The sequence below is a fragment of the Monodelphis domestica genome, chromosome 7 (genome assembly GCF_027887165.1).
Source record: "Monodelphis domestica isolate mMonDom1 chromosome 7, mMonDom1.pri, whole genome shotgun sequence".
Taxonomy (NCBI): Eukaryota; Metazoa; Chordata; class Mammalia; order Didelphimorphia; family Didelphidae; genus Monodelphis; species Monodelphis domestica.
In genome coordinates, this window is record NC_077233.1 from 252,424,834 (window position 1) to 252,450,395 (window position 25,562).

Genomic DNA, 25,562 nt, shown 5'->3' on the forward strand with positions numbered 1-25,562 from the left:
CTGCTTGCCACAGGAAGAGGCAGAATATTAGAACAGAAAAAAATGTTATATCCGGAGACAAAGAACCTCATTTCAAATTCTGGTTTTGCTATTTATTGTCTTGTGACCTTGGTCAAATGACAAGGTCAAGAGCTCTGTCCTCAGCTATAAAATAAGAGGAACAGACCAAGTCATCTCAAAGGGCAAGTCCAACTATGAAGAAGTAAATATACTTTTAATTCTTCAGTCTTGATTGGACCTGAGCATCATGGACCTAAAGGACAGCTTCAGAATTGTTCATTTAGTCTGATTGCCTGGAGCATGGCAGTATTATACCTATACTGTGCATTGCCCTTTCCACTTAGAGATGATGGAAACCAGATGCTTACTCATTTATAGGAAAGGCAAGGGGAATGGGAGTTAGCTGTGATATTGTGCCTAAGTTGCATAATAGCTACATGCCCTCTACTTGACTCTGAAAGTGTAATATTTTGACTCTGCTTTAACAATGACATATTCTTCTCATTGTTCACAACTCATGCAGTGATGAACCCACTCGGTCTTTGTGTGCAATTTTTTTTTAATGTACCAGATCACATAAATGTAACTGGAGTAAAACACTATTTGGGAAAAGATTGCTTTAATGAATTTCAGTCAAACAAAAGAATATTTATAACTGCTGTGTCAATACTTCTGTCATACAAAGAACATCACTGCTGGAGTCAAAGGATCTGGGTACAAATCTTACTTCTGATTATGCCATAACATTTCTGGGTCTCAGTTTTCTCTTTCATAAAATGATGGGTTTGAGCTACGTGGCTTTCTAGATCTGGGTATAAAATTTTATGGAAGCAATATAAGCCATAATAAGTAATAAAATATAGTGCCTCCCCTCAGGGAGTTTATATTCTCACAGGGGTTATAAGACATGCTCTAAATAATAACGAAATCACCTACAAAACCAAATAAACAGCATATGAAGTAGATGGGTAGACATTCAGAATTATGGTTTGTAATGTTCAAAGAAGGCTTTATGGAGAAGCAGTTATGAAAGCTAGAGAACCATTTGAATCGAGGATAAAGGGATGAAATGGAATACTACTGTGAATTTGTATAAGGCTTAATATTGCTTTAAAAAAATGCTACTTCTAGTATCCATCTTGCCTGAGACTGCACTGAGACTACTCTTAGAAATAGAGAAAAATGCCTGTTGGCCCTGCTCTTTCATCGTTTTATTAAATAACCTGTCTCCATGTTCTAAAATGTACAAGTGCAGAAGTTTAACAGCAGTTTTCAAATGTCCCATTTCAATTGGTCCCTCATGGATGGATACAAAAATTTTTTTCACATAAATATGGGTAGAAAGCAACCAAGTTGGAAGACCAAGAAAAAAGACTTAGAAGATATGAGAGAGAGTAGGTCTCAAACACTGATAGACAAAGATAGGTAAAGGGCACAAATTTATATATAACTCAAAACCAATTACTTAATAGCTTTCATAGAATCTTATGCCTATACAGGATGGTTCACCCTTCCATTATTGGTTCTACATTGTTTTTTAGCCTAGTTATATGGCTTCCATATTTTGCTTGAAGCTAATGGGATTCTTTTATTGAATGGAATGACTTGATGTGTTTCTGTAGTTTGTAAACCCTTTTAAACTCTTTCAGCATAGAAAGTGCAATTTAAATGTAGGATGATGATAATTAAATCATGCAGCAGAATCCCTTTACTCATTATATCCATGAAACTGTCTATAAAGGGACTAATTTCTATTGTATCCTTTCAAAGGCTATTTGCCTCTTGAAACCACTTTTAAATGTGGTAGTTGGAACAGCAGGCAATAGCTGCCCTTGTCTTTTATATTTGTTTTTTGGACTTGAAGCTTGCATGTGGAAATTTATTGGAAAGAATAATTTTAGAAATCGTAAAGACAACAAAACAAAACAGAATAATCTTTTGAAGTACCTAACTTCTGGAAAATTCTGGATCCAGGGCTAGAACATAAGGGATATCGTAGAAGAAAGAAAATTTGTACTCACTTCAGGTGGAATAATTTAACTGATTTCTGTATCAGGCTATGGCTATGGAGGGTGCAGGAGAGCAGGAGAAGGCACTGCTCTGAAGTACTTGTAAATCATCAAACATTTAACAAAAGGAAGTTTACTCTACCCTAATACAATAAGGATATGAAATAAGAATACAATAGTGCTTCTCTTGTTTTTTTGACAGATTAAGGAAACACATCTTATCTGCAGGTCATCAAGGTGTCTATTTGTGTGGTTATAGGCACCCACCAAGTCTTAGAGGACTCAGTCTCTACTCGGTTAGGTCTTTTTATGTTCTCAGATGAGCAGGAAGCTATACCAGGAGAGCTGAAGTCAATTAGGTCCAGAGAACAGCCATGTTCCTTAAGAAAGCCCCTATGAGTGAGAGAAAAAAGAAGCTGTATCAGGGAAATACTGGTCCTATAAAACCATGTATCAACTAGATTTAATACGTACAGAACTTCAAAATTTTAGAGTTAACCAAATGTTAACTATGTGGATTCATATTCAGATAGTTTTCTCATAAGCTAATTGGATGCTTGTAATTCATTGTTTTCTCCTTTTCTCAGTCCATTTCATTCCTAGGATAAATGGGTCATCCACTTTGATTATCCTATCTGCCCTGTAGTTTTTGGAAAATGAGTGGAAAACATGTTCTTAAAAAATAGAGTTATGTTGAATATCTTGTCCAGAAATCTCACTACTGATCTTGAAATCTAGAGCTAGGGAGACTGTATCTCTTCCATTAAATAGCACAATGAGAGAATAACATGGTTTTAAAGACAGGTTTATAAACTTTATAATTATTATTGTTAGTCTATGTTAAAAGTGTTTCATTTATCTAACACAAGTGAAACCAAAGATCTCAATGGTTTGACTGATATGTTGGTTAAGCAGAAAGAACCATTATAGAGACAACAGTCGATAGAGAACCAGAACTAGAGATGGGAGACCCTGGGTTCGAATTTGACTTCAAATACATCCTATGACCCTGGGCAAGTTGTTTAGCCCTTACTACTCTTCTGCCTTGGAATCAATACTTAGTAATCAATTCTAAGACAGAAGGTATGGGTTCTATTTTCTTTAAATGACTACTGTAGCCACTTTGTTCTTTTTATCAACCAAATCTTTTCTAGAGGATCTTACCCTCAGGAAATTCTATTGTATACAATTCTGTTGTATGAAATCAAGAGAGATATGGTGACCTATGGAAAGATTCCTCATTCTACAGCAAAGAGTAGAATGGCATTATGCAGCAACCATAAACTTCATTGAATCCTACATTGATACATCTCTAATCTTTTCTTAAATGGCTCTCCTAATGCCATTTTTCAGGTAAGTGGACACACATATGCTATCCTGACTGGTTAATAAGCCAGTTACCTGGAAAGATGAAAAATGGTGACCATGAACCGTTTTAGCATCTCTTCTCTATTATCCCTACCAGTGAATAAAGAATTGTTCCTCAACTCCACCACAGGAGAAAACATCACTGTTCCTTCAGCAATCCTATATGCTGTGGAGTGAGTAAATCCTTGAGAGCTTTGCTAAGAACAAAGGATGGGGGGAGGAAGAAGAGAAAGTGAGGGAAGGTCAATATAAGGTAAACAGGACCTCTTTCTAAGAGTTTCTACTTTAGATTCACTTTAAAGATTCCTTAGGGATAAGCAATCAAAGTACCTGTCTTAGGAATGGTTAAATTTCCCCAGGAGCTCCAAGTACATAACTCCAATCTTTATGAAATATTTGCAGCATTTTTAGCCTGTATAGCTAGATGCGTAGGCACAAATGACTGCTGTACTAGAAACTGACATTGAATGCAATTGATTGTATCTGCACAGGGAGCAGGACAGCCGAGATGCATAAATTATGAATTCCAGAGGAAAGGCACCTGCAATGGCTGTTATTTCATTTCTCCCTTGCTCTTCCCCCTGTGACTGTAAACACTCAACTGTAGATACTTTATTAATCATTGTTTTGATTTACTCGGGCTTTGCAAGTGGCTATAGTAGCCCAGGGATTTCTGGACATCCCTCTAGCTAATCAGATTAGGGACATGAACGCAACTGTGACAGAGGACTGTATATATGAAAAGACAAATGGAAAAGCCTTCCCTTTCCACTATTTGTAACTAGATGCTGTTTTAAAGTAACAGCTTTAGACCCCTTTCCTACTGTGCTGTCTTCTCCACAGCCTATAAACGATAGACTTCAGATTGAAGATTATGCAAGAGATTCTTAACAAATGGATATCCTTCAAGGGACATCCCTGGAATAAAATGCTACCATGTTTTTTTCCTCTGATGCTTGCTGAAAGTAGAATTGATATAATGAAAGAGTTCCAATTTCTAAGACTTAAAAAGATGGATTCATTCCATAAAAAAAGCACATAATGAATGAAAGTCATTAATGAATTTAGCTAGATAAGGCTTAGTTCCATCTCTAAAGTCCAATATATTTCTGTCCAGCAATATCAAATCCTATTAACCAAATGAGACTTTATTCTTTGAATTTCTGAAACGATCAATCAGTCAATCAATCAACAATCTTTTATCTAGGGTGTATTTTGTGCCAGGCACTGTGCTAATCCAAAGTGGATACCAATATTTGATGCAACCAAGTAGTATGGGAATAATAGAATTGGTTTTGTTTTCCCCCTATGTATTACTGTTATTTTTTTATTCAAGCTAATAGAGGACCCTGGGGCTCTAGAAAAGAAACAAACTCAAGGATTTGCTATAATGTGAACTTAACTGCCATCTTCCTGGGTCTTTGAGGTTACAGGTTTTTCAAGGCTGATCCAGAACATCCTGAGTCTCCTGCCAAATCCTTCACTCACCAGATATTTATTAGGCATGCATTATGTATGTCTGACCTTATTCTTATATTGTTTGGCCTTCCTTTCAAAGAGGACAAATGAAATCATGGGGTGATGTGTTGACTTATGCATGTATTGGATTTAAGTGGGGCAGAGTAGCACAAAGTCATCCACCTCACTCTTTCTTCCATAGGCATCAAAATTCAGTGGCAATGGACAACTGGTAATGACTTGGGATGCAGTAGATGACCTTGGCTTCTTCTGTATCCAAACAAATTCTAGGTATTCCACAGAGCCTTCAAAGTGCCTTCCTACTTGTCTTCAAATAGTTCTCATCTGCCCATTCCATTGGGTCAAGTCTTCCCATGCCTTAGGTAAACATCGCCCTCACTCCCTGAGGCATCTGAGGCCTGCCAGTTACCCCTAGACTGGTTTAACTCTTTGCTAAGATGGTTTTACCACAATGTGGCTGCTGAATGTACTAGAGCTTCTTGGAGCCAGAGGTGAGTAATGGTTGATGCAACAGGTAGACGCCAAAACTAGATAGATGAGCAGCCTTGAAAAGGGCTTGATAAGCTGGTGCTAGTCCTCTCTGCACACTCCATGTGCTCCTAGAATCAGAATTCAGATGGAACAAAGATAATGTCAAGAATGCAGTCAGAATGTTTGAATTGGAAGGTACCTTAGTATACCTTTAGTTCAAACTCCTGACTATTGAAAGAAACTTTTCAATAATATGCTTCGGAAGTGGCTATCCATTGCCTTCTTGAACAGTTCTAGCTTATGACCCCACCAGGCAATCTGATCCATTATTGGAAGTATTTCATTGTTAGAAAGTTCTTCTTAATAAACTAAAATCAGTCTCCCAGTAACTTTTAACCACTCATCCTAGATCTTCCCACTCATTCTTTGGGAAATAAATCTCATTCTTCTACCTGCCTGCCCTTTAGTTATTTGAACACACTGATCATTTTCATGTCTGATTCTGTCCTCCTACCCACCATTGACCTTCTTTTCTCCAGATTCAGCATCAATCCTTTTAGAAAAGTGTAACTTTCATCTTCTTTTCTTTTTTTCAATTAATAAGCACTTATTTTCTCTTCTTCCCATGAATTTCAGTTGAGAAAAAGATAAAAGAGAAACATAACACTTGTAACAAATGAACAACAAATTTCCACTTTGGCCATTTTCTAAAATACATATTTCAGTTTGAATCTTAAGTCAAGATGCTTTGGAGAGAGAGAGAATAGAATGCTTTATATGACATGGTTTCTAGACTTTTGGATGAACCTTAATACTTATGTGTCTCTTTTCTTTAGGACTATTTTTTGGTCATTGCTCATATGGTAAAACATCATGAACATTTGATGGAACTGTATAGAGTCATTAAGTCAATTAGCATTCATTAAGTGCCTGCTTATGTGCTGGGCACTGTACTAAGCATTAGGTATAATAAGAAAGCAAAAATAATTCTTGCCTTAAGGACTCACAGACTAATGGAGAAGACAACATAAAGAAAAATAAATAAAAACCACACACACACACACACACACACACACACACACACACACATATATATATATATATATATATACAGGATTATTTAGAGATAATCATAGAAGGAGGGTATTTGTGTTAAGGAAGATCAAGAAAATCTGCTTGTTGAAGGTAGGATTTTAGATGGGACTTGTAGGAAGCCAAGGAAGAAAGATTAGAAAGGCTCTGTTTTCAAGATATTTCCAGTTTGGGGAAAAAAGAAGATGGAAGAACTGGAAAAATTATTGTATATCATATGTATATTAACATGGATAATCACTAAATCATAAACTCTTATAGTCCTACTTGAAGAAGAAATATAGTTGAAATGGGGCATATGATAGACTTAAACATTAATATTAAAGCTGCTTTATGTGGTTTGTTTCTGTGGTAGAGGAATGGAGAGAGAGAGAACTTGTAAGCAAAGATGCAAGAAACTGGAGACCTAACCTGCCTGTCAATCAAGAAGGAGCTTCCAAATGGAATGTTCCCAGGAGTTGGCAGTTGAGCCGACCAGGGGGAGGGGACTTGACTTGGAGTCACTCTCTCCCTGGAGGTTGAAGCTGGCTGAAAGACCCTTGTAGGGCTGACTTGGTTTTGGGGGGCTCTCTGACCAAGGGAGAAATCTCTGAGATTAGACTGATCAACAGTTGGAGGAAAGCCAGGCCGAAGGAGAGATTTTGAACTTTGTTTTCTCTCTTGAGAAGTTGTCTCAGACTGAAGGACCCTTGGGGGGAGGGCTTCAGAAATTAAGCTGAGAGACCTTGCTGACTTTGTGAAGAAGAAGAAGAAAGCAGATTTAGCTATTGTCCTCCATCTCTGACTGTCCTTCTGTCACACTTGTGACTTCCCAAGCCCTCATAATCCTCATTTTAGATTAGAGACATCCTCATCCCTCTCACCTCAGTTTCCCATCCTGTTATCCCAATAAACCCCTTGACTTGAAAAAGGAAAAGAAAAGAATATTTTTATAGTTTACTCAAGGTGGGGGAGGGAGGGAAGAAGCTAAAGGCTTCAAGAAGAATTGGGAGGTGAGGGAGGCAAGGGAGGGTTGGAGAAGAGGGGGAGTGAAGGGGGAGGAGCTTAGAAAGATATGCTGATCCATCAGCCATCAGTAGGGATCAGTAGGCAAACCCCAGAGCATTCCCCAGAGAAGTCCTCCCATGTGGCAGCATTTCCCTTTAGCAGTTCCTTGCGTACCAGCATATGTGTACCAGTATCTCCGTGTATCAGTATCCTTCAGCATTTCTCATTCCTACCTCCATTATAAATAAGCAGCCTCAGTTTCCCTTAGCAGCTCTCTTTAGTAAAAGCCAGAGAACATCAGTCATTGCAGAAGAAAGTTTCCCCTCAGTTTACCTTTTCTATTTCAACAAGTAATAGTTTCCCTCAGTTTACTTTTTTTCTATCTCAATTGGCACCCTTAGTCTGATGGTACCCAACAATCCCACAGGCAGGAAAGATAGTAAAGATGTTTAAACTAGTGGTTTTTTGTGTGGTGATCATTGCAGCCATTGCTTACTTTTGGGTTTACCATATTCTATACAGCAAATTAACTCAAATGGTAGTGGAAAGTGTGGATTATGTAGGAAACTTGACAATGGCTGTGTTACAATTGCTTTTCAACATGAATTAGTTCTCTGGCAAGTCCTGGCACAAGTATATGTTCTTTTTATGGCTGTGTTGCAGACTCTAACCCAAGTGAGGAAAGTATTTAGATTCATGGTTCCCCTTAAGGCAGAGAAGGTTATGGCCATTGACAACAACTTGGACAAGATGATTAAGGCAGTATTTGAACAACTGATCAAGGAAAAAGGACTAGATCTACTTATGGGCAAGGATGATGGGCAATCAGAGAGTGCACCTCAGGAAACTGAAGGTGGCAGTGGAAATGAGAACCAGGCTGCTAGTGCCCCGAGAAAATCTGCCCATTGAAGGAAGTCACTAAGCTGACAACTAATGCTGGTGTTAGTCACTCAAGAGCCCATAGACAATTCACTCCTCAGGAACTTGAGTCCATTAAACACTGTTTTCCAAAAATTGTGGACAATCCTTTTAAATCCCTCAAGGAGCTGAAGAGAGCCTTTGGGATCTTTGATCCAGACTTTGAGTGTTTTTCTGTGTCTTGCTTACAGATTCTGGAATCTACATATAGGTTATCATGTGGTTGCTAGTCATACTTCTGTACAAAGTAGAGTATGTTACTCCAAATAGTATTCTACGTTATTGCCTTATTTAGTAATTCTTTGATGTTGATAAAGATCCAAAAATTCCTTCCATTTCCCAACTGGAGCATCTTCCAAAAGTTGTTTAAATTTTTTAAAAAAGTGATTGAAAAATTAAAAGTTGACACCGAACCCTGTGACTTTTGTGGATACTGGATAGTTAAGGGAAATTGAGTGGTAAATTTGAGATTTTGTCATGGCTTTCATATAGTCACAGGGTCACCAACAAATCAAAGCACGATTGGGGCTACATTGCCACAGATTGTGTCCTATCCTTTTCAGATATGAGATTTGAATTTCTGGGAAACTTTGCTCATCTGATGTATGACCTAGAAATGACAAGTTGAAAGGAAGCATAGAAAAGTACCTACCACCCATTTTGAATAGAATCAAGAGTGCAACACAACTCCATTGAAACTTTTGTGTGGATTCTTTAAGGAAGGCTACTTTAGTATCTGGATGTGGTAGGAGTTTATAAGAAAATAGAACAATGCATTACCAGAGACATCAGTGGCCCAAGATACTTATTGTTTTTCCTTGCTACATTCACCTTGAGATTTGAGTTTTCCTATGAATTTTATGGTAATGGAACCCTAGGAATACTTCATATTGGGGCACAAAAAATGTCCATTCTCCTAAATACTTCCAATCTGATTTTTTTAAACCCTTACCTTCCATCTTAGAATCAATATTGCTCCAAGGCAGAAGAGTGGTAAGGGCTACGCAATGGGGGTTAAGTGACTTGTCCAGGGTCACACAGCTAGGAAATGACTGAGGCCAGATTTGAACCTAGGACCTCCCATCTCTAGGGTCTGGCTCTAAATTCACTGAACTACCCAGCTGCTCCCTTCCAATATGATTTTAACTCTATCCTTTGGTGGAATTAAGTTTTACTACAAGTTTGTTAATAAGTTAGTTAGTAAACATTTATCTTAACAAATACCCAGATGGTATACTTACTATGCACCATGCACTATGCTAAATCCTGGGAATATAGATCCAAGTCAAAAGGAAGATAGCCCTTGTCCTCAAGGAGCTTACATTCTTATGGGAAAGACAAGATATAAAAATAAAAATTCTGGGCCTTGATAGAGAAGTCTTGAGAGCAGCCTGGTAAGGAATGAAGAGAGGGCTGGCCTGGGTTCTCTTGAGGTTCTGGAAGGAGCCATCAAATCAGAAGGCAGGGTCTCAGAGTACTGGCAGAATATGAATTGCGCAGCTAAAATGATCATTCAGGATAATGAACTTTCAGAGACATGGTGGAGAATTTTAGAGGAATGACAAGAGTCAGGAATGAGTCTTCTGGGTGTGGAGGATATCTCATTTTCAGTCTGAATTACCAGGGCATTATTTGGTTAACAACCAGTAGCCTCCATTTTAAAAAGAAATGTTTTTTTAAAGTTTTGAAGTCTTTTGTTTGGAACTCAGAACTACTATACTAAAACAGACTTAGGAGATTAATTTTTAGATCTAAGTGCCACTAATTAGTTGTATGGCCTTTGGAAAGTGACTTTACTATATAGGACCCTCAATTTTCTTCTCTATAAAGTGAGGGGTTTGGATTAAATAACTTCTGTGGTTCCTTTCAGTTCTATTATTCTTATTCAAAGATTTCTGAAATAGCAAATGCTGTTTTTTTCATGTTTTTTTTTCATGTAGCAATAAGACACAAGGCCAATTCTTTTTTGGGAAACTGATTGTTGGGGACAATTCCTCTGTTATTCAACTTTGCAAAAGAGAAAAGTTCAATCTAGACTAGTCATTTTTATGAAGTTGGAGAGATTTGGATGGACTGATCTTATGGAATCTAACACAATAGGGTCTATTTTCATTTCATATTTTTCATCTCATTATGTTCATGGTGCCCAGCTTAATTAAATAGATCAGACCCTATGCCCACTGAAGCTTGGGTATGCACAGGGTTTTTAGTCATCTAATTCTGCTCTAGTGCTAGAAAGAGAAGGCACACTAATGGACCATGTGGTTGGGAGACAGCATCTAGTATCACTGTGACTTTCATCCCCATATGCTTGCCTCTCTCAGGTTCAGAATTTAGTGAAGATTTTTTTCACACCCTCTGTCATGAGAAAGAGGATGAGAGAGGAAAACAATATGCCCTGTGAAAAGCATGGCATAGACTCTCTAGTTGATGATACAAAATGATTTGTTTCTGGATAATGATTATACCTCTGTAAGAATATTAGACTAAGAAAAAAACCCAGTCACACAGAGTTGATTAATATGTAACCTCATAAATGCTCTTCTAAGGCTTAAGCTCCCCAGACTAGTTAGTATTGAACTAAAGAAGAGACATAGAATAAATGTTAAATGAAAATTCTAGTCAATGTAGTATACCAGGACACTTTAAAATTCTGTTTTCCCTCTTTCAAGTCTAGAGTAAATAACTTCTCTCTTTGCCTTAGTGTTCTCTTGATGGAGCTTTGGGTCAGTCTTATTAGGGTTATAAGAAAGTGTCACTTGATTATTGGTTTATATTGTTTATAAAAGGTAGCAACATAGGGTTTTTCTGGGTTTCATTGAGTCACCATGATGCAGAGAAAAGGGATTTTGCTATTTAACCGATGTAGTATATAGATAATTGTTCTTCAACTTTGGGCTTGAGGAAATGAATTATTTTCATTTTTTTAAACTAAGAAGAAATTCCTTCTTTCACTAAACTAAACCAAAGGAAAAAAGGGAAAAGAAGAAAAAAATAAAATTCTTATAACTAATATACATAGTTAGGAGAATCAAATATCTGCATTGGCTGTGTCAGAAAATGTATATCTGTTTATTCTGTATCATTAGCCTTTCTCTGCTCTCTTGGGATGAAGGAGCATGCTTTAGTTTCATTAGGCTTGCGATTTGTCATTGTGCATGAATTGAATTTTAGTGAGGTAGAGTTGTGCAAAATCATCAACCCATTCTCTCTTCTGGAGTTGTCAAAGTCTAGGAGCATGACAAAGATCAGGACAACTGGCAATGTCCCAGGATACAGTGGATGACCTTGGCATCTTTGATGTCTTACCAATTAATCAATAAATATTAAATGCCTACTATGTGCTAAACATTGTGTTAAACTCTGAAGATACAACAAAAAACAAAAGGTAGTCCTTGACCTGAAGTGGTTTATCCATTCCTTAAATGAGAACCCTCTTAATTCTCAGGGATTCTTTTACTACTACTACTACTACTACTACCACTACTACTACTACCACTACTACTACTACCACTACTACTACTACTACTACTACTACTACTACTACTACTACTACTACTACTACTACTACTACTACTACTACTACTACTACCACTCCTCCTCCTCCTTTTCCTCCTCCTTCTCCTCCTCCTCCTCCTACCACTACTACTACCACCACCACCACCACCACCACCACCACCATTACTACTACTACTACTACTACTACTACTACTACTACAAGAGGTACTATAAATATTTTTTACATATAGGTCCTTTTCCTCTTTCCCTCAGCTCTCTGGAGTTTAAGCCAAATAATGGTTGGAATCAAAATAATTCTGAACTGCTAGTAAATCTTGGCCACATTTTGCAGAAATGCCATTTCATGGAGTGGCTTGGTTGAAGATAGTAGGTCTTATTTTCCCCTCTTTGATTTTAAAAATTTTTCCAAAAATGCTTAAGTTTTTTGAACATACGTACACACATAGACACACATCCATATATTCAACTTTCTCTTTAGGTTGTAGTAGATTCTAAAGATAGAGGAAACCTGAAAGGTGGAAGAAACAGATTAATTCTATTTACATAATTAGCAGATTGCCCTTGATATACTACAAAATGGCCTTTGGATTTCTGATCTCTGATGTTTTCAGAATTCTCTCCATACTTCCTACAAGCTCTGAACTTCAACTTGAGAAACACTAGTTTTAGGGAATATATAAGTAAGGAAATCTTGGAAATCAAGCTTTAACTCGGTGGAAGACAAAATGGAAAATTATCTTCCTTGATATTATGTTATATACTTTCTTTAGGCTCTTAGTTTTTCTTAAGGTAGATAAGCTACTTTCCCCTAGTTGACACTTCTCCAGGGCATAATCGGGTCCCAATAGTTAAGCTATATTTGAAGCTCTGACTAATATTAGGAGTTGTCTTTTTTAAAAAATCATTTTTCTCTACTGAATTGGAAACCAAGCAAACAAAGAGGAAAACTGCATGGCTTTTGCTGAAACAGAATCATGGATTCGGGAAGTTATTTGGAGATTCCATTTCTCAGAAGGATTATTTGTGTGGTGTTTTCATGGTGATTTGATGAAGGGAGTATAGCGGTTTTCTTTAGATTCTTCTTTTACCCCCTCCTCCTCTGCTTTTGCTATTTCCTCTTCTCTATTTGAGAGACTATAACAAAGAATGATGTATCTCTCTTTCAGTAAACATTGAAATGAAAGACTGTCCTGTTAGAATAGAATAGTTATGAAGATATTCCCGCAAAGGAGCTGAGGTAGTGGATTTTACTAAAACTATGCTTTAAAGTGATTGACAGGAACTCTGTCCTTAAGATGTGTTTCCTGAAGGTAAGCAGAAAGTACTATTAATTAATGAATATTTCTACATATGCCAGCCTACTCTAAGTAATGAGAAGTCTGCATTTGTAGTCAGAGCTATCCACTATCATCAGAAAATGGTGGAGAATGACAGACTGATGACAGACTGGCCATTAGTCAGAAATATAGCAGCACTAGTTAAAAAAAAGGCAAATAAGGAATATATGTGGTTAAGAATATGGTAAATAAAAACTCCTTTTGTAATGTTGTTTCCCTTGCATGAAAAAGGAATGCTAATGACCCTCGGTGAGAGATATGATCAGAAATGGTCTTTAGTAGAAGTGAATATGTGCCAGTCACATTTTCTTCTAGTTATAGTTATGGTCAAATAACCTACATTTATAAAGATGGTTGGCTATAGTTAGAGTTTTGTTTAACGTTCAATCTGTAGTCAATAAAAATATCTGTACAGATAATAAGTGCTAGGAGCACTTAGAGGTAAAAGATAACATGAGGGTCAAGAGTAGTCAGTAACAGCTTAGCATAGAATCACAGATCTCAAAGTTGGAAGGAGCTTCATTGATCACTTACTTCAATGAAGACCTGAACAAGTATGTGTTCTATAAAATTATTGACAAGTAAGTGGCTTCCCACCTCCAGTGATAGGGAGCTCACTACTGCTCAAAACTGTCCTTTCCTTTTTTTGAATAGCAATAATTGGTAGGAAGTTTGTTTTTTCCTCTTCTCTTCATTTTTTTTGAGGTCCCTACCTTCATTTGACAGCTATGATAAGAACATGACCTATAAAGCTAAGATTCTCAGTTTCCTCCCAAGATTTCATAATAATCTATCCTAAAAATGGTAGGATGTAAGCTTCAGAGGTTATAAAGGTATTGGATAATTAGGCAAGTATAGAGGATGAGGGTATATGTATATGTATGTGTGTATAAGTGTATGTGATTTGAACAAAGTGTAGAAGTAGGAATTCTCTCTCTCTCTCTCTCTCTCTCTCTCTCTCTCTCTCTCTCCCTCTCTCTCTCTCTCTCTCTCTTTCTCTCTCTCTCTCTCTCTCTCTCTCTCTCTCTCTCTCTCTCTCTCCCTCTCCCTCTCCCTCTCCTTCTCTCTCTCCCTCTCTCTCTCCCTCTCTCTCTCTCTCTCTCTCTCTCTCTCTCTCTGTCTCTGTCTCTGTCTCTCTCTCTCTCTCTCTCTCTCTCTCTCTCTCTCTCTCTGTCTCTCTCTCTCTCTGTCTCTCTCTCTCTCTCATGTGTATGGGATATAATGAATAAATCAGCTGGTCTAGTTGGAGTAGAATATGGGTTTGAAGAATAACAAAAGATAGATATATAAGATCTATAGTGAAAATAAATATTTTGACTGTACAAAACTTACAATTTATGTGCAAATTTAATCTGTATATTTTTTGTCTCTTGGCAGATACTTTTATTTCTCACTGGCACCATGTAACAATTGGTCCAGCTTTGGTTTAGAGGTACCTAGGTGCTGGTGGTGCATTTGACAGACTATTAGATTTGGAGTCAGGAAGATAAATTCAAATCCTGCCTCATACTATTACTAACTGTGCAACTCTGGGCAAGGTATTTTAACCTCTCTCAGCTAACTTCTTCATCTCTAAAATGCAAATAATGATAATACCAACCTTACAGAAATATTGTGAGGATCAGATTAAATAAGACAATATGTATAGATCTTTACTCCCCTTTAAATGCTTTATATAGTTTTATTATTAGAGTTTAGTGGATCTGTGATCATTTTAATTGATGCAGATTGCAAGCTTCCCTCTAGATCTTTGCATTTCATGTAGTAGTTTCCTATAAACTCTCATAGGACACCTGGCTAACAGTCTGAAGACATTCTGCATATTCATTTAGAATTTTAGACATGCAACCATAACACTCATTTCATTATTATTACAAGGCTAGACCACTTCTTTTAGCTGTCCTTCATATTCTAAATAATGTCTTTAATGTTACTTCATCTTCAGTAACTGACCCTGAGCCACATCACTCATCCATAAAAAGAAACTCGTATGAAGCATTAACTATGTGGGGCTGATCAGAACTTTATTATTATATTTATATCTAATCTCTAGACTACTAATACAGTTTTAATATGGTGAGGGTAAGAGCCACAAGTGTAACTAGAAATGGAAATAATATACCATATTTAGGAAGGTTAAAAGGAATATTGTGAGAAAATAGAAGGCTGAGGGATAATATGTAATCTTCAGATATATAAAATACTCACAGAACTTACATTGGGGGGCAGATACTTCTTTTCCCTCTTTTAGCCAAAAAAGAGAGATTTTATTCTATACATACTCACAATGCTCAAATAGACTTCTGATTTAAATGATTTGAATGTTTATTCCGATGGTGGAGATTCCAACTATGTATTCCTAATCATCCTGTCTCTTTTCCATGTCTGATACCTGTTCAATGTGGTAAAAAGGAAATATGATGTTGAGAACATGCTCTCAGTTTCCACTGAGGAACAAGAAGGTCTCATAAAGAAGAAGCATAAAGAACACAAGTTAGCTCTACAGAAGATATTTTGATGGTGAGTTATCTTCATTCATGAAGTATAGATATAAAGAGAAGTTGTTGACCTTTTCTGGAAATCTATAAATCAAATATTTTGGTTTGCTCTGCTCAAATTTTAACTAAATGTGTCTAACTTTAAGTCATGATATTTAAAAATATAAGTATTTTAAAATTATTTTTATAATGCCTCCATTTCCCCATATGTCATTTTTTATCTCTTCCCTAAACCATCTTATAAAACAAAGGTTTTTTTAAAGAAAAAGAGGAAGAAGAGAAAAAAGTGACATAGAACTACCACCTCTGCAAAAGAATGAGGAAGGAATGTAGTATCTCATAATTCATCTTTGAGGTCATGCTTGTTCTTTGAAATCTCACGGCATTAATTTCTTTTTGTTTTGTGGTGGTTATACTATAAAATAGTTTTTCTGGTTCTTCTTGCTTAACTTTGTATCAATCCATATGAGTCTTTCCTTGCTTCTTTGGATTCATCATATGCAAACTTTCTTTTAGCACTATAATATTCCATTTCAATCATGGAACTCAATTTGTTTTAAGCCAAACCTCCATTTATGAGCATCTACTTTGATTCCCTAAAATGTTAAGCCCCAATTTTTTATAACTTTGTGATTTGGTCTATTCCATTTAACAGAATCTCAGAGACCACCTAGACCGAACTCATTCCTAAATAATAATTTCTTTTAAAATGTATATGAAGAATGGACTGACTAGAAATCAAGAAAAACAGGATGTCTCCCAAGCAGCCCATTTCACATTTATAAAACTGATTAGAACACATTCCCTTGCATCAAGCTTTATTTTGTCTCTGTAACTTACCCATTATTCTTACTTCTCTCTAAGGTTAAGAAGACCAAATCTATTCCTTTTCCTACCAGGTCTGCTCTTGACATGCTTGAAAATTGCTATTTTGCTTCCTCCTAAGTCTTCTCTCCTCAAGATTAAACATGTCAGCTCCTTCAACCAATCATCAATTAGATTGACATTGGGGCTTAAATGGCCTCTAGGGTCTCTCTCATCTCTAAACTTATGATCTTATTATACTTTCACAATTTCTTTTTTATCAACATGATGGTAGCTCGAAAAACGGTTCAAAAATTGCCAATGTCTTTGAGAGAAAGGGCAACAAGGATTCTCTTAATTGTAACTGCCATTTCTGAGATAGATGGAGCAACTTGTTCTAATCCAGAAGAGGTAACAAAAAAGATATTTGTTTTATTTTTACTCTTATTCTTATTCTAGAAGAGATGAAGATGAATCCTTATCCTTCTATTCTCCCCTCAGTTCCTAAACCTGAACCACTTAGTCCCACATGAAGAAAGGAAAAATCTTTATATGTGACTTTTTTTCCTTGGCAGTTGATAATTTGTCTTCCAAGCAAAGGGATGTAGCAGTAGAGGCACCAAGTAGGCATTTGAAAGGAGAAGGGGCAATATGTAACTGGGTTTCATTCTCATTAAATATTTCACAAAGATAGAGTCTAGAATTTAGGAAGAACTTATTCTTTTATTCTTGAAGTTGTCATTTGACATGCTTCATCTTCTTTTCTGGCCTCACATAGGAAACTTCACTCTGGTTGCAACAAAGGCAGGGCATCTTTCATATTACCAGACAAGGTCCTCCAACTTGTGGTCCATTATTATATAGCCATTAGAGTGGTCCCAGCTTTCTGTTAAATTTATTGCTATTTCTCAGAAATTGAGCAGATGGATTTGAATTCCTAATCTTGAAAAATGTGCCAAGCAGTTTTTTCTTTAGAATCCTTTTTTTAAACCAAATCCTTATTGATGTGTCCTTTTTTTTTTCTCATTGAAGGCACCTCACTTATCAGTTTGTACTTCAAACCCCTCATTTGTTTCTGAATTCTCTGATACTCATCTCTACATTTTGGATTTAGTAATCCCTCTCTAATTCAGAGACATCTTCAAAGTTTAGGCGAATAAATATAGTTTCCTTAACTCCCAGTGTGTTGAAAATAGCTTGAATGATGCTAAAAATATAATATTTACACTAATTGCTTGAAGACATATCTAGATTTTACTCAGTCTAGAAATGACCCAATGACACTTAGCTCTTGCCATCTCTTATAAGACATGTTCTTGTATGGACCCTTTTAACCCCTGCTACTGAAGCAGGTTTTTAACCCTGTTCAAAAATCTGTCTCGATGCTGACTTTTCTAACCCCATTTGCAGCCTTTTTTGCAACAGAGGTTTTTGGAGGACTGATTGTTTTGCTCTTTTTTCCCTCCCCTACTGTCATTTTTTCCCTCCTGGCCACTGGAGCCAAAGCTACCTTTTAAAGCCAATCTCTCTTTTGTGCTATCAACACACCTGTCTTGGAACTTTCTGTTACTCTGAAGTGTCCTATTTTCTTCTCTTGTCAGACACTGGAGAATTTCCCCTATACTAAAGGTCAAGCTCACAGGTCTGTAGTTTTCCTTGTTCTTCCACAGCTCCCTGTAAATGGCAGCAGCACATTAGCCCTTCCTTGTCTCTCCTGTCTCTCCTTCTGTCAATGTGGCGTTGAAACCCCTCCCGCCTAGTGATTTCATTACTTTTGACACCAATTTAGGAATTCATTATGCCAGTTTATGTCTCAACACCTTCACTGTGTTTATGCCTTAATTTTTTCTTAATTATAGACTTTCCTTCCAACGGTATAATATTCACCAAATTCAATGTGATTCCACATATATTTGTTAAATATCTACAACATGCTAAGCACAGGAGAAATAACAAAGCTGAGAAGTCACTGAGCTCTTGCACACAAGGAACTTACAAACTAGTAAGAGAAGGGTAATATGTACACAAATAAATATTAGAATGAGGGCAATCAGGGAGGTAGGACGGATTTCGGGAGAAGAGTCTAGGTAGTAGTTCTACTAGTTCATTTATTTAACGCTCTTTTGCAAGTGGTCTTGGGCAAATCAAAACCTCTCTGTGAGTAGATTTCGTTCTTTCCTAAACCAAGAGGACTGAACTCCATGATCTCTGAAGTAATTTTCCAACTTGAAATTCATCATCCTTATGAAAGGCTTTATAGAGAACTTTTGGTCACCCTGGGAGATGAAGATTGGGACACAGAAATCCTCACTCCTCAGAGAGCATCTTTCATCTTTGTATTTGACAAGGATGGATACATATTCTTCTGGACTAAATGGAGATGCTCTTAATAGGGCTTCAGATTCAGCAGAAATCAGTGATTTTCCTATCTGAAGAGTTCATTTCATGAGAAGGAGCTTGCGAACATCAGTGATCAGTCTTCTAAGACAGAGCATCTATCCATAATAGGTAGATTCTGATCTGGAGAGGGTTTTGGAAGCAATTTTTTTCAAGTAGCAAATTTGAAGAAAGTAATAGCTCTAGCTTTTGGAGAGAATCCAATGATGACGATAATCAGACAAGGAACAAAAGATTCAGAAGCTTCAGGGTCATCAAGAAGGGGTGTACATTGGAGCAGATAAGTGACTTAATAGAGAAATCACCAGGCCTGGAGTGGGTAGACCCAGGTTCGAATTTGGCCTCAGACACTTCATAGCTATGTGATTCTGTTGAAATCATTGAACTGCGATTGCCTCACTCTTGCTCCTCTTCTGTCTTAGAATTGCTATTATAAGTAGGTAAAGATTTTTTTTTTAAAGATAGCATCAGGTCTTGGAAGAAACACTTGAAAATCAGAGGTCTGAAGAAGAAAGTGATGACTTTGGAGAACCAAAAGTGACACCTGAAAATGAAGAAGCTATCTTTGCACATTTACCAGTTTGGCTTAAACTTTAATAATTATGATAGTATTGTTGTGAAAGATCAGGGCAGGATGTTTCAGCCCCTAATACTGACTTTTGAAGAAGTTGATCTCTGTCAAAAAAACATTACTAAAGCTGGTTAGATTGAACTTAACTCCTGTGCAAAAATTTAGTATTCCTTTCATTCTGGCAGCATGAGATCTGATGGCTTGTGCTGAGACAGAGTTTGGGAAAACTGTAGCTTTTCTTTTGCTAATTTTGGCTCATTTGATGTGATATGGAATAACTGCCAGTTGTTTTTAAAGATCAACAGGAAGCAGAGTGTATTATTTTTGCTCTAACTAGAGAGTTTGATCAACCAGATCTTCTTGGAAGCAAAAAATTCCTTTGGGGACCTATACAAGGCCTGTTATAATCTATAGGAGAACCCCATTAGGATAGTCAATTCACCAAATTATGAAAGGTGTAACATTTTATGTGTGACACCAGGAAAACTAATGGATATCATAGGTAAAGAAATGATTCACCTTAAGAAGTCAGATAGATGGTTACTGAATGAAGTTGAGGAAATGCTGGATATGAGTTTTGGTCCTGAACAGGAATGCCATCTAAAGATTATTGCCAAACTTTGATGTTTAGGGCCACTTTTCCAGAGGAAATTCAAAGTTTGATTGGAGAGCTTAAAAAAAAAACTGATTGTTGCTGATGGGGGATTGTAGTGATGTTTAATAGATACTTCTGAAAGTTGGCCAGTATTCAAAATCAGAAGTGCTTATTTAAATTCTATGGAACGTATGTGAGGAAAGAATTGTATTTGTTGAAAGTAAGAAAAAAAACTGATTTTATTGCAACCTTTATTTGTAAAAAAAAATTCATGGTAATTGGTAACACAGAGAGAGAGAGAGAGAAAGAGAGAGCGAGAATGAGAGAGAATGAGAGAGAGAGAAGAGAGAGACAGAGAGACAGAATCAGAGAGAGAGAGAAAGAGAGAGAGAGAATGAGAGAGAAGAGAGAGACAGAGAGAGAGAGAGAGAGAGAGAGAGAGAGAGAGAGAGAGAGAGAGAGAGAGAGAATGAGAGAGAATGAGAGAGACAGAGAGAGGAGAGAAAGAGAGAGAGAGCTCTTGGAGATTTTTGATGTGGAAAGTGCCCATTCATTGTTACTATTTTAGTAGCTCCCAGAGGGCTAGGTATTGAAAATGTTCAACATGTTTTTAATTTTGATCTTTCCATCACTGATGAATATGCTTACCAAACTGGCCATACTGGTCACTGTGGTAACATTGGCAAAGCTATTTCTTTCTTTGATCTCAAACCAGGAAGCCATTTAGCACAACCTTTGCTAAAAGTACTATCAGATGCTCAGCAGGATGTGCCTTCATGGTTAGAAGAGATTGTTTTCAAAAATATGTCCCTGGCTTCAGTGGTAGTACTTCAAGTAGAAATTTGTTTGCCTCAATTGATATTCAAAAGAGTTACTAAGGCAAAAGCAGCATGAACATTGTAGGGTTTTCTTCTTCACAAGCTCCAAATCCAGTAGATGCTGAGTCATGGGATTAAAGCCAATATTATTCAAACAACAATTTTGATGTAGTGAAGACGGTTTAGAGTTTCTAAGGAAGTAAGACATTCTGTTGGTAATTCCCTGTCTATCCTACAGTCTATCTATTTCCATTCTCTTTTTAAAAAATTCTTTACTGGATAGTTATGTTAAATGTTGAAATGCTACTGTAACAATGATGTTTATTGGAAAGATTTAATGCATTCTAAATGCCCTATTTATTTCTATTTTACTATTTAGGAGTTTGATGTGTTTCCTATCTAAAGTAAGTCTTAAGGATATTAGGAATGCTTTTTGAGCCTATAAAATAAACAAGAAGATTTGAAATACTTTTTTTTGTTTTAAAAAGTATTGGGTCCTTTTTATTTTTCCTTTAAACAAATAAAGCCTTTCAATCTATTGTGTCACTAATGAATATAAAATAATTTAAATAAATCAATTGTGTGAGATTCAGATTTTGATTAAAATGATTAAAAATATGATGGGGTTTGTTAAATACTTGAGATGTAATCTCTTTGTACCCATTGGCATGACATATGCTATTACTTTTAAAAATATCTAACCTTTCCTTGTAAATATACTGAATTAAAGCCTAAATTCAAGTTAAAAAAAAGAAAAGAAATGAAAGGAAAAGAAAAAGGCCTTATAAAAGTGGCCAATCTTGTCCTTGAAGGGAGGGAAACATTATAATAGGTGAAAGTATGGAAGAAAGACTGTGACTCCACGGTGACTGGAGAGAGTAGACAATATTGGAGACTGTCTCTTAGTTCACTTTGGCTGAAACATTAGAATACGCTCTAATAAACACTGTGAAAAAGGGCTAGTAGCTTGAATCCAGATTATGGAAAGTCTGAAATGACAGAGTAAGGAGTTTACATTTTAGCTTTTCTAGATAATGTAGGATCACTGAAGATTTTTGAATCAGGGAATGACATGACCAGATTTATGCATTGGGAAGTTAAGTTTGACAGTTGCAGAAAGGAAGAATAAGAGAAGAAAAATACTTGGAGGCAAAGAGGCCAGTCAGAAGACTATTAAAATCATGAAAGTGAGAAGTAGTGAAAAGACAAATTAGGATAGTAGCAGTGGAGAGGATTAAGGCAGGGAAAGGTGTGAGAGAAATAGCAGACCCAGGATCACCTATGTTATGGGAATGGATACTGATGGACCTGGAGAGGTAACTGCCACACGCCCCCACCAATCAGGATTGTTTTGAGCAAAAAAAAAAAAAAAAGTCTTGATGCAGAGTTGGGAAAGATTTGGTACTCAGGTGTAGCCCCCCATGCAAAAAGAATTTAAAAGTGCTTTTTTGTTTTGTTTTGTTTTGCAGGAGAGCTCCTGAGATGTCATGCCCATGACTTAATTTCCTTGCTTTTATTTTCCTGAACTGCTTTTTAGCCATCTTAGAGACTTGTACCAGGAGATATCTATCTATCTATCTATCTATCTATCTATCTATCTATCTATCTATCTATCTATCTATAGTGGAAATGTCTTCTATTTCATTTTATTTTTTTCCAGATGTTATTATATGTTGTTACAACTTCTAATATTCCTTTCCTGAAATTTTGCAAACCATGTTTTCTCTCTATTCTGTCCCTCCCCCTCCCCAACAAGGCAGGTAATATGGTGTGGGTTGTAAATATATTATAATAGATATTTCTATGTTTGTCCTGTGAAATAAGACATGTTGCTTATATAGAGAAAAATTAATGAAGGAAATAAAGAATGGTGTGTTTCAATCTGCAGTTGGACTACATCTGTTCCTTCGTGGTGGTGGATCACCTTTTTTGGTTGTGAGTCCCTTGGAGTTGTCCTGGATTCTTGCTTTGTTGATTATAGTTAAGTAATTCACAGTTGATTATCATATATTATTGTTATTGCATACAAGAGTCTCCTTGTTCTGCTTATTTCACTTTGCATCACTTTATATGTCTTTCCACATTTTTTTTTTGGCGATCATCTTGTTTGCAATTTCTTATGGAAAAATAGTATTTCATTATAAGCATATACCACAAGTTGTTGAGCCATTCCCCAAATGATGGACATCCCTTAAGTTTCCAGTTCTTTGCAACCAGAAAAAGAAGAGCTACTATGAATATTTTTGTACAGATTATTTCCCCCTATCTTTAATCTCTTTAATAAAGACCTAGCAATGGTACTGCTAAGTCAAAGTATGTACATAATTTGATGGTCCCTTGGACATGGTTCTAAATTGCTCTCCACAATGGTTTTATCTGTTTGCACCTCCACCAACAGTGTATTACTACCCCAATTTTTTCACATCCTCTCCAAAATTTATTATTTCCCCTTTTAATCATGCTAGCCAATCTGATGGGTATAGGATAGTACCTCAGAATTGTTTTAATTTGCATTTCTCTAATTAATAGTGATTTGGAACATTTTTTTCATGTGACTAAAGATAGTTTAAATTTCTTTATCTGAGAATTGCCTGTTCATATCGATTGACAATTTGCTGATTGGAGAATGCTACAAAATTTTTTTCCAAGTTTATTCTTTGCCTTTTAATTTTGATTGCATTGTGTTTTTTATGCAGAAACCTTTTAATTTAGTGTAGATAAAATTATCTATTTTATATCTCATGATGTTCTCTATATCGTATTTTGACTTTAGTCCTTTCCTTATCTCTAAGACTGACAGGTAAACTATTTTGTGTTCCCTAATTTGAATATGGCATCACCCTTTATTTCTAAAATAAACATCAATTTTGACTTTTCCTAGGAATATGGCATGAGGTTTTGGCCTATTCCTAATTTCTATCATATTGATTTCCAGTTTTCCTAGCAGTTTTTGTCAAATAATGAGTTCTTCCAAAAGTGTGCATCTTTGGGCTTGTCAAATATAATGTTACTATAGTCATTTACCATTGTGTGTTAGGTGCTTAGTCTATTCCATTGATTCTCCACTCTCTTTTTTACCAGATTGTTTTGATGGTTGCAATTTTATAATATAATACAGCTGTCTAGCCACCTTCCTTCATATTTTTTATTAACTCCCATGATATTTTAGGTCTTTTGTTCTTCCATATGAATTTTGTTACTTTTTCTGTCTCTATGTGATAATTTTGGTGTAGTTTTATTGTATATGGTACTGAATTAGTAAATTAATCTAGAAAGAATTATCATTTTTATTATATTGCCCTGGTTTACCCTGGTGCAATTAATACTTTTCCACTTGTCTAAATCTGACTTTTTTGTATGAAAAGTATTTTGTAGTTGTATTTATATAGTTTCTGAATTTGTCTTTGCAGGAATACTCCAAGGTATATTGTTTATATTTATTTTAAATGGGATTTCTCTTTCTACCACTTGCTTGTTGAACTTTAATGGTTTTATAAAGAGATTCTGATGTGTGTTCTTCAACTCTGCTAAAGTAATTGATTATTTTGATTAGTTGTTGGTAGATTCTCTATGATTTTCTATTTATTATAACATCATCTGCAAAAGAATAATACCTTTGTTTCCTCATAGACTATTCTATTTCCTTCAATTTCTTTTTCTCTTATTGCTATAACGAGCATTTCTAGTACAATATTGAATACTACTGGTGAAAATGGCATCATTGTTTCACTCTTGATCTTATTAGGAAGACTTCTAGGTTATCCTCATTACAAATAAAGTTTGCTGATGGTTTTAGATAGATGCTATTTATTATTTTGAGGCATGTTCCATTTATTCCAGTGTTTTATACTGTCTTTAATTGGAATTGGTATTGTATTTTGTCAATGTCCATTTAGTCAATGGCCAATTATACTGATAGTTTCCTTAATATGTTATTGAACTTCTCTGCATTTCTGGTATAAAACCCATTTGGTCATATGATCTTTTTTATATATTGCTATAATTTTCTTGGTAGGAATTTGTTTAAGATTTTTCCATCAATATTCATTATGGATATTGGTATATAGTTTTCTTTTTCTGTTTCTGTGATTCCTGTTTAAGGAATCAATACCATATTTAAGTTATAAAAGGAGTTTAGTAGAGTTCCTTCCTCAACTATTTTTCCAAATAGTTTATACAGTTTTCAAATTATTCTTTAAGTGTTTAATAGAATTCACTTATGAATCCATTTAGCACTGGGGCCTTTTTCTTAGCAAATTCATTGACGGTTTGTTCGGTTTCTTTTTCTGAGATGTTATTGTTTAAGAATCCCATTTCTTCTATTAATCTGGGCAATTTATATTTCCTTAAATACTCATCTATTTCACTTAGAGTATTAGATTTATTGGCATGTAACTGGACAACATAACTCCTAATAATTGCTTTTATTTCCTCTTCATTGTTGATTATTTCACTCTTTTCATTTTTTGATACTGCTAACTTGGTTTTCTTCATTCTTTTGATCAAATTAATCAATAGTTTGTCTATTTTATTGATTTTTGCATAAAACCAATTCCTTGTCTGATTTATTAGTTAAATGTTTTTCTTTTTTTTTCAATTTTACTAATCTTTCTTTTGATTTTAGGGATTTCTTATTGGAGTTTTAAAATTTGTTCTTTTCTAGCTCTTTTTAGTTATATACTCAATTCATTGATCTGCT

At 35.8% G+C, this 25,562-nt stretch overlaps 1 pseudogene; it reads left to right on the top strand.

The window, feature by feature from the left end:
- The first annotated feature begins 16,767 nt into the window (after positions 1-16,767).
- Positions 16,768-21,001, top strand: LOC100616678 (probable ATP-dependent RNA helicase DDX4; annotated as a pseudogene).
- The last annotated feature ends 4,561 nt before the right edge of the window (positions 21,002-25,562 follow it).